Source organism: Dermacentor albipictus, unplaced genomic scaffold (genome assembly GCF_038994185.2).
Source record: "Dermacentor albipictus isolate Rhodes 1998 colony unplaced genomic scaffold, USDA_Dalb.pri_finalv2 scaffold_137, whole genome shotgun sequence".
Taxonomy (NCBI): Eukaryota; Metazoa; Arthropoda; class Arachnida; order Ixodida; family Ixodidae; genus Dermacentor; species Dermacentor albipictus.
Window position 1 is genome coordinate 135,757 of NW_027225691.1, and position 10,701 is coordinate 146,457.

Below are 10,701 nucleotides of genomic sequence, written 5' to 3' on the forward strand. Positions count from 1 at the left end.
TAGCGCAACCACGTGACGTCACGACAGCCAGAGGAAAAGACGAGCACATCGAAAATGGATTTCACCGCTCTTTCTGCGCACGCGCGAGGAGCAGTTGTTGCGAGAGAGAAATGTGGGGACTTTTGGTGCTCAAAATTTCTCGTCGTTTAGGTACTATGGGGAAGAAAACCGCTTGCTCCGTTTGTCCCTAGCCAATGCCCTAGCCGAGCTTGCAGCACAGAATCGACAGGATGCGTGGCTTTATTCTATGGCGTGGCCGGCAAGGCGAAAAAGCGGCGTCCGAGGTGAGTTTGTTGCTATTTTGTCGCGACGGTAGCATATTAAATTTTGTAGTCGCAAGGGGATACGTTTGGGAGTGAGGTGTCTTCTCGGATCACTTTAGTAGCAAAGCATTACGTCGTGCCGATGCATTGTTCATTAGTGTCGTTGTATTAGCATACAACACACTTGGAGATTCGTGGGAATGGAAATTTTGTACTCTGTATGTGTAAGTACTAAATCTTGCGTCGCCATGCAATCTGAGCCGTAGATCGTTGTGAGAGCTGTACAGCCACACTGGCAAAACACTACGCCCTGCGGATGAATACGGAGCAAATTTATGCTAAAGAAAAGTGGTCGTCATGCAATTTCATAACAGTAGACCGTTGTGAAAGCTGTACAGTAACACTGATATTGGTTACGTGGTGCAGATTCGTAGCGTTTCTGAGGTGCTTGTGCGCAAGGGTAATTAATAATCCCTGCTGTTACGATGTCTAGCTCATATACGGGGCGCTCTATGTGGGCGAAACAAGGGCTCAGACCGCTACAACCGCATGCGAAATAGCTCTGAATGCCTGCCAGTACACTTGTTCGGCGTCTCTGTGCTTGTACTGCGGCAGGAGACGTGACGGCAATTGGGCACGTATATCACAGTGGCTGCTTTCCACTCTTGGTATACTTTGCCGCAATACAATGCGCATATGATGCACATTGTATTGCCCTGGTGAAAACAATGTTTTCATACAGGGCAAGTCATTCATGTAGTGGAATTGCATTTATCGTTGGTGTAGTGTTGATGCACTTTCTGAAGTCCAACCTTTAATGCAACTTAGTTTTCGTTGGTGCAAGTGCTTCTACTGGAAACATCCAAAATATGATTTAACAAATCAGGTTGCTGTCTTGTAGTTTTAGAAATTTTCCTCTGGTCTTAAGTCTTTTCTGAATCTGGAAGAGCTGGCTGATTGCACATTTCATCTCGAGATAGCTCACATACTTCCAGCAGCACAGGTTAGCACACTTTGTTGAGTGCAGATGAGCACTGCAAATTCAATCATTTTGATGAGGCACCGATCTAATGCCGCTCACTCTTGCCACAACACTTTTTCAACTTGTACTGTACTTGTTTCTTCCACCTTCCATTTGCAGCACCAGGGCTAAGGCACAACAGCAATAACATTTCTAGCAGAAAATTCTTGCTCCTTATCATCTGAGCTCCCCATTCATTTGCTACTTTCTTCAAATTTTTCTTTTCATGTGATGCTCTTGCCTTCACACACTGTCGGGCTTCTCCTTCATGCATTTCTTTAATACTCCTTCTGTCTGCTTCTTGCTCGACATACCGTGCATGCCTTCAGTCATGTCCAATTGATCGATGCAGTGTTGTCCTTTTGTCTCTCTCCTCCAGAACCTGCAACTTTCGACAACCACTCCCCAGCATTATTTTGCTTCTTTTTGTGATAGTGCCTGGCTATCTGTTGCTGATGCCACACATTCACTTTGCAATGGTTTATAAGACCACATACATAAATTAGTAGCTGTACAAAACCTTGATTCTCCAGCACTTCCACAAAATTCATGCAGATGTGGAAACACAGATTACACTTCATTCCTCACCACAGCTTACTATGTCTGCATCAAAGCTTGATATTACCTACACGTGTGCACTGTCTTTGTGTCTTCCTTTGTAGCTGTAGGTCGCTGCATGAGCAGAAAAAGATTTTGTTGCTTAAATGTTCATGTGCTTAAGTAGGCAATGTAGTGTACTTGATTTTCACAATGCTTAACTCAATTGGTGGTATGCCTGCACTATAACATGCACAAACTGAACAGCATATCCAAACCAGAAAATTGCTAGCCTATCACAGTTAGGTTGAGTCATTTGAATGAAAGTAGGGACAGTTTTTGTATGGGATGGCTGATGGCATTCAGGCTCATCATGTCAACATCAAAGTGGGAGCAAAAACGCAGTACATGTATAAAATATGAGCAGTTTTATTGGATTGTGGTGCTTTACATGCACCTCACTTCAAGCACAACGATGTCTTTGCGTGTCACCTGTGTCCAAATGAAGCCACTGCAGCTGGTGAGCAATGTGCTTGTAGATGGCACTGGCTACATTCCTTTGGAAAGGCATCCTTATGTTGCACAATGTAGTGAAGATGAAGGCTTTTAAATTAATGTGTACTTTATTTTTTATTTACCTCTCACCTACTGTTGCCAACACAAATGATGTCTCCTGGTAAGCCGAATGCCTGTGAACATTGCAAGGCACAGTGTCAGGCAACCGTTTATAATCTTCAGCATAATACTGTAGAAGGCGGCCTTCTGGTTTGTATACATGAAAGCACCAAGAAAGCAAGCTAGATAGACTAAAGACTAGATGACTTGACAGCTCTGTACAGCCTGTACTGCTTACAGAAAGCAAGTCACACTAGTCACGGGACCTATAGCAGCGGCATGCAAATAGAGGTTTGTATTGCCTGTAGTACATATACATAGCCTTTCTTTGAAAAATATGTTTGGTCACTTTTCATTAACTTTACCTAGTCAGGACATGCATTATCACTTAAGCTGCTTGGTCTTCAAATAAAACGAGCATTTTCTGCATAGTAACTTTTACTTACATGAAATATGTGGTGGTGTTGACCTGTAGAAGTGTACAGAATACATAAAATCTTGAAGCACTTAAGCAGAATTTATAAACAATGCTAAATTTAGGTAGACTGACAAACTGGACTGTACAACACAGATAATATAGGGCACTTGCAAGACAGTTTCTTTATGGCCTAGTTCCTAGAAGGTATTTAGAACGAAAACAGTGTCAACTGATTGGAAAAGGAAAGGGGACAGACACAGTGCTCACTTATGACTCGAGGTTTTTTTTTGTGTGTGTGTGTGTGCAGTAATATATACGAGGTGGGTTCAAAAAGAAACCGAACTTTTGAAATAGCATGCCAATCAGCAGAGCGAGCGCGCTGCGGCTACTGAGCGCATGTAATGGCAAGTTTAGACAACAAACTGCCATTTGCCGCGTTTCGCTCTGACCGTAGTTGGCGAGCTACAGCCACTGAAGTGAGCACATGAACAAGCTGCTCTTCGGATTGGTGCCAAAGTGACAATGAAGGAATTGGAAGAACAGCGTGTGTGTGTGTGAAGTTCTGCCACAAACTTGGGAAAACTTTCACAGAGACTTTTCAGTTGCTTAGCCAAGCATACGGGGAGGACTGTGCGAGTCGCACGCAGTGCTGTGGTTGGTTCAAGTGTTTTGAAGAGGGAAGAATGTTAGTCGGTGACGATCCCAAGCCTGGACAACCTTCCACATCCACAGATGATCACCATATTGAGGGAGTTCGAACTGTGATTCGCGGAAATTGTTGTTTGACCATTCGAGAAGTCGCTGATGAAGTGGGTATCAGCGTAGGATCATGTCATGAAATTTTGAGTCACAAACTAGGGATGCGTCGTGTCAGTGCAAAATTTGTGCCACGTTTGTTGTCTGGTGCACAGAAGCAGACCCGTGTTGAAATCAGCCAGGAAATGCTTGCCGCTGCCACTGACGATGAAAACTTCCTTAAGAACATCATAACAGCCGATGAGACATGGGTTTATGCCTACAATGTTGAAACGAAAGTGCAGTCGTCGCAGTGGGTGGCCAAAGGTGCTCCTCGTCAAAAAAAAGCACGCATGAGTCGGTCAAAAATGAAGGTGATGTTGGTTGTGTTTTTTGACTGCAAAGGCATTGCCCATCAGGAATTTGTGCCACATGGTTAGATGGTAAACCAAGAAGTTTGCCAGGGAACCCTAGCATGTTTGAGAGATTCTGTGTGCAGTAAGAGGCCTGAATTGTGGGAAAATCAGGCTTGAATGTTGCATCATGACAATGCCCTGGCTCACATGTCGCTCCTTGTCCGCAGCTACTTAGCGAAACACCGCACTTCTTTTGTGCCCCACCTACCATATTCTCCGGACCTAGACCCTTTCCAAATCGTAGAGGAGATCCAGGACAATGCGAGAAGAGACCTGCATGCCATTCCAGAAATTTCATTCCAGGAGGCTTTCCAAAAATGGAAGAAAAGATGGGAAGAGTGCATTGCCAGTAGAGGGGACTATTTTGAAGGGGACAGCACTTAAGATGTTGTACCATAAGCAGCAAAGCTGTTATAGCAAAAGTTCGGTTTCTTTTTCAACACACCTCATATGCATGGAAAGGGTGGGGTTCAAGGCAGGTGCAACAAGAACGCCCAATGTGAGGTCGAATGTAGAGTTTAATGTCCAAACCACAGCAGTAAGCTGGTAACCTTTAAATGGTAAGCAGAACAGTAATGCTACGGGAACTGTCAGGCCCTTCATAATTGTAACAACCGTCGGAATGTTGAAGTGTCTTTTCAATGTCCCATTAATTTCCACTATTCTCATTCTAAATGGGCAAATGCACCTACATTCATTTACCATAAGACATATCAAGAGATCAACCCCACTAATGCTAGTTCTTTCTAGGTAGCTGAAGCAAAATAGCATTTCGTTCAGTCAGTATTGATGCAAGTTTTCAAACACTGCTATCATGAAATAGCTCAGTTGCTCAGATCTTGAGCAAGGCAGTTATTAGCTGGTATAATGTCAGAATTTGTTTATCATTTACTGGTAGACCTGCTGATGATAATATAAGCAGAATGCTGCTGAGACCAATGAGAAAGTGTGAAAAAGAAAATAATTATTACATTGTTCCAGCCATCATTCTCTAACGTGTCCACCCTGCCCCATCGTAAGCAATCACTTCACATCCCAGCGTTCATATCTTGCGCATTTCTTTATTTCACTCTTTCTCTATTGTGTAGGACTGGCCATATTAGCTTAAAGCACTAGAAATCAATAAAATGACATCAGCATTGCCGCTGAGGAAAGACTGAAGTTAAAGAAAACAGAACAAAATCATACAAGGAAAGTAAGGTACAACACAGGTACAACACAAATTGATAAGGAAAAAAAAAATGTTCACAGAAAATCTGTACATGTGTAACAGAACCTTGTGGGTGCATAAAGAAAAAAAGACTAAATGTTAACCTCATCACCCAAAGGGTCCCTGAAACTATTTTATTGGTGTGACCTACACATACACAGTATCTCTCCTCGAATGGTTACTCAAAAAAAAGCTTCATGTCACCATGCTATATAAAGAGCTGCAAGTGGTTAAAAATTACCCTCCTCTAAAGCCTTTCCTCTCCAATGTCACTTTTATTCTATGTGGCCTTGGCTATGTCCTGCCTCATTGGACACGACATCGTACAGTGACAGTAGTGTTGGCTACTTGCAGTTTACTTGAATCCAGTGTGTTCCCATATGACTTTTAGAGATGCAGCTTTTTTTTTTTGTTATTGTGGTGATGATGGCCTCAAAACGAAGTTTACATAGAGCGCTTATGTTTTGTACAGTGTGCAGTCGCGGTAACTTACTCTCTGCACTCACCTGCAGTACAAGAATATAAGTGTAATAGGTACAGTGCAAGTTTCTGCCACCACATGTACCCCTCTGCTGCTTTGCTTTGGTTGCTGTCGTCACTGTGCTATTGTTAAACATTATTGCATTCTTTTTCACTCTTTGCCTGCACATCTACAGCCTGGCACATCTATTGCAAAGCCGTGCTTTTTTGGAGAAACTCTCTAATTCATACCTTCCCTACCACACACGTACAAATGTACTATTGGCCCAAAAAGTTAACAAATGAAGGGATCTCACAAAAAGCTGAATATCTCCGCAGCCTCAAAACGAAGCCTGGTATTCCCATTTCCAGCCTCTACTAGTATATGCAAACATTGTGATGTACGGTTTTACTGGCTACTTTTAAAGGCTGCTCGGATATTTAGCATTTTCTGAGATCCCATGGTTCGTAAACTTTTTTAGTCAATAGTGTGAGAGTAGATAACAGTGGCAGACAATCTGCTATCTCAGGCTAGTCTACCATTAGACTGAAGAAACATCTACATGTCTTAACATTAGTGTGTTTACTTTTACAGGTACATCAATTACTATGCCTTCATATCCTACTAAAAATAAGCTAAATGAGGAGGCTTGCTTTGTGTATTCTTAATGATGTCATGTGGGAAGCCAATCCACTTCATGAAAAAAGATCACTAGTTCGTTCTACTAGAGGTGGCTCAAAACCTGGGGAGTGGTGCCGCTATGACATCTAGCAATGGTGATTTTTAATACCTAATAATTACACAGTTGATACAGAATACCTAAATTTTATTTCATCATTCATCATTAGTACAGAAGGACGTCCCGGAGTTACAAAAACTGTCAGTGGGACCTATTAGTAGTTTAACAATATAGTAATTAATACATTATGGCAACATAGCAGTGATACACATCAGAATACACGAAGTTAATGAAGCGAGTAATCAAATACAAGGAAGGTGCTTACAAATACAAGCAAATGAAATGGATGCTGCGTATGAATAAATAAAAATGTAGTAATTGGCACGTTATGGAAACATAGGGATGACACATATCAAAGAACACAAGGTTAATGTACGAGATAATCAGAAACAAAAATGTGCTTACAATATGCAAAGTACAAGTGAAATATATACTGTGCGACAAAAAACTTAAAATTTCTAAAAATAAGGAAGGAAAAAATAAAGACAATGGGATATAGAGAATAAAAGCGATACATTTGGCAAATACAGAAGCACTGAAAGTGGTAAAATGAGTTTGTATATAATATGTGTTCGTGGTAATGAGTCTGTAGCCAGTAGTGTCGATAGTAAATATGTCTTCATATCTCTCTTGAATGTTAATGTTGTGCGGCAGGCTTTAATATGGGGTGGTTTAATTTAGCGTTTAATCGCCATAAAAGAGCAGTAAACATTGACAATTAGTGTTTATTTGAGGAAGGAAAGAATTGTTAGAGGAATATCTCGTATTGTTAGTGTTGGCAAGAGCAGATATATTAAATGCTGAACCCTTGATGATCACCAGTAGGTATGCTACTGACGGTGCACTTGCACAAAACTCAAAATAATTTCAGAGCCCTGAAAACGAAACTTTTTTTTCCCTACTCGTCAGGTGTTTCACAATCTGCACTGATGGTATTCTTCTCGAGTATGGCTGGAGTACATATTTGTGCTGTGCGAATGTTCAAAATGTCAAATGTAAATCAAATAGCTGTTGACCATTTGACTTGTATTTAATTGGAGAACACGCAATTAGAAGTTATGAAATCTTCCTTTCTGTCAATAATTACACATACTGGAATCTTTAGGGAGAAAGTCAGGTGCTTGTGGTGACCATTCTCAAAGGGAACTGCAGTTCCTGAGCGGACATATACAGCCGGTATTTTTTTGCTTTGCTTAGTAATTTCTAGTCACGCAGTAAGGATGCCTCGCTTTTAGGCAGCCAACGGATTTTTCTCAATTGAGGCTGTAAAAATTATCATTTGGACAATGTGAACATGTTCCTGATGTCATCTTGGTGCAGCAGATACTATCACCTTTCAGTCACTCTCATTTACAAACTTATCAGTTGACCAGAAACCTGGTTGTGACTGGCATTACACGTGTCAAACGATCTAAAAAACATCTCTTCTAAAGCTTTCCGCGGTTTCTCTCCACCTCTTGAGTTTCAAAACCCGCCATAATGCCTTTGGCATTGTGTGCTGCTAATCCCAAGGGCGCGGAATCAAATTCCAACTGCAGCAGCTGCATTTCCACGGGGAAGAAATGCAAGAACACCTGTTTACCATGCATTGAGTGCACATTGAAGAATTCCAGGTGGCCAAAATTAATTCGGAGTCCCCCACTATGGTGTGTCTCATAATCATGTCGTGGTTTTTGCACATAAAACCCCAGACTCACCTCTTGTTCCCTGTAAGTAGCATTGGTTACACGAATTTAAGGCCATACTGCTCCACTCAAGGCCTATATGTAGTAGGGGTTTTCATATCCTGATATTTCTGGATAGAATTAAATATGGATATTTGACGAAACTGACCTATTGAATATTGAATAACAAATATGTTCACATTTCAGAAAAGTGTGGAGTATTCTTGAAAAAAAAGAAACTTTACATTGCAAGGGTGGACTTTTAACATTGTTGGTACAACATTTTTTTAATGCTTAGCGCAGAAACCATAGACAAGACAGGCGAGAGAAGAGACACACACAAGTGGTACTTTCAACGATTTATTGGAAGTTGGATCACGGGTTTATACATGCAAGCATTTGCTAGCATTCTTGATAAACCTGGCCAGATTGATGTTATATTCCTGTATTGCAGACAGAAAAGCATTTGAGCTTGTTTGACACTCTAAATTAATTGAGAAGCTCTAAATCGCAAATCTTCTGCCATACTTAATTGGCTGAATCTCTGCATACTTAACTAAGCACAAACAATTCGTCAGCATAAGCGATTGCCCTTCCCATGAAGTGCCAGTTACTTCCAGTGTTCCTCAAAGCAGCATGCTTGGCCTCTTGTCATTTTTAATATGTATTAATGATATAGAAGTAGTCAGTCACCCCTTTTAAATAAAGTTGTTTGCTGATGATTGTTTTTTATTTAATGAAATACATTTCTGTGAGCCCTAACTTCTGTTATTTCAATCTCAAAATTAACCTTCGTCGGATAATTCGAACCTCACTGGTCAGATTCGCCCAAATACAGCCGTGTTATGCGCTGAAGCATATGCAACTTACTGTGGTGAAGCATATTGAGAATGGAAAAGGCCCACTGTCACAGGACATCACACGTGTTCCTTGATTATACAAGCATGCAGTTTCCTGTCACAGTAGGAGAACCTAGCCACCTAATAAGCATAGTGGCAGCCATTCAGAGCTGTTTCTTATGTTTCAGTGGTGATTTGAGTCCTTTTTTCACCTTCCATGCATGTCTCGTGTATGAGACTGTTAATGAGGCCTAGTATGTCTTCTTTAAGTAAATGTGCCGTGCACAGAGAAGTGGAAAATAATCGTGTTTTGGGAAAGCTAGCAAAAAGGAAGGCAGTAAGTTGAAAAAACTGCGTTAAGCCGAGGAGATGTTAAAAGCCAACAAAAGAGTGTGAATATATCAAACTCTGAAGGCCTGCCCATACACCTATTAGGCGTCTTGGTGCTCATACTGTGACTGGAGACTGCACATGTGCATGTATGTAATTTAGGGAACACGTGCTGATTTGCAACAATGGCACCTTTCCCTGCTTGGTATGGTTCTATGCATAACATGGCTGTATTGCAGTGAAGCTAACATTAAGAAAAATAGTAAACTGGGCGAGTTCGTAGCTGTTGATGGTTGCAGGTGTAGCGCTAAACTGAAACGCGGCCAAAGTTAATTTTGAAGGCAAATACTGCAAAGTGAAGCAATGGCATGTTTCAATGTTTTTTTATGCCTTTTGTTTAATTCGACCAGTCTCAATGGTCCCGTCAGGATCGAATTAACGGGCATGCCTCATAATCAGAACTGGTTTTGGCAAGTAAAACCCCAGAAAGATGATCAAATTAATGGAAGTCGACTGTATATATGGCTGAGTAGAGCCACGCTGTCTAAAACCGGTACAGCAAAAAAACACCAAGAAACCTAAATGACCCATTGCAAATGCAGTCAACTTTCATGGCATGCGAAAATAATCTAACTTTCTCACGGACAATGATAGTGATAGTTTGCTGATACATTGGTCAGCGGCCGATAGGATTTGCCCAGTTTCTACTATTAATCTTACACACTTGCGCTTATCCCTGTATATAATAGCGGTGTCATTTAGAAGAGGGCGACATGGACATGTATTGCAATGCAAAGCAAGAAAATCGTCACCTGATACACTATATTTCTGTGCTCTCTTAAGTTCTCATTAATGCATCTTCCGGTTTGGCCTATGCAGCATCTACCGCATGACAGTGGAATATGATAGACCACTCCTACACCGCATCCGACGAACTCATCTTTGCAATGCTACCACAAACCGGCTTATTTGTCCTTATTGGGTTAGTGGTTTTATACAAGGTGCTTAGCTTATTTGGAGCTGAAAAAACACCCGCACATTACCTTGGCTTCCTATCTTTTTCAGGCTATGTGATATCTGGTGTATATACGGAATCACAGCGGTTTTCACCTGGTCACGGCTGCTAGCTCTTGCATTTGCACGGAGGCATCGTCTCGAAAGTTCCTGTTTGAGCAGCCTTTCTGCCACCGACACCAACACGTTGTTAGGGTAACCAGCCTCCTTAAGACTTGCAGCCGATTGCTGGAAAATGGTTTTCATTAGGACGTTTTTGAAACACATGTTAGTTACGAAGAGTGTAAGATTGGGCTTGTTGATAAATTATGCTTCAAAGTCAGGTTATAACAGCGCAAAGCCACCAGAAGGGATAGAAGAGAGAACGAAGCGCTGAACTTCCAACTGTTTCTTTTCTTTTCAGAAAGCATCGCTATTTATACAGTCACACAATAGCCCAC

General features: G+C 41.4%; 1 long non-coding RNA gene across 1 annotated transcript; it reads left to right on the forward strand.

Moving 5' to 3' along the window:
- The first annotated feature begins 202 nt into the window (after positions 1-202).
- LOC139053478 (uncharacterized) lies at positions 203-10,471 on the forward strand. Its single transcript, XR_011510516.1, has 3 exons — positions 203-284; positions 10,127-10,229; positions 10,313-10,471. It is a non-coding gene; the product is annotated as an uncharacterized lncRNA (long non-coding RNA).
- Positions 10,472-10,701: the final 230 nt, after the last annotated feature.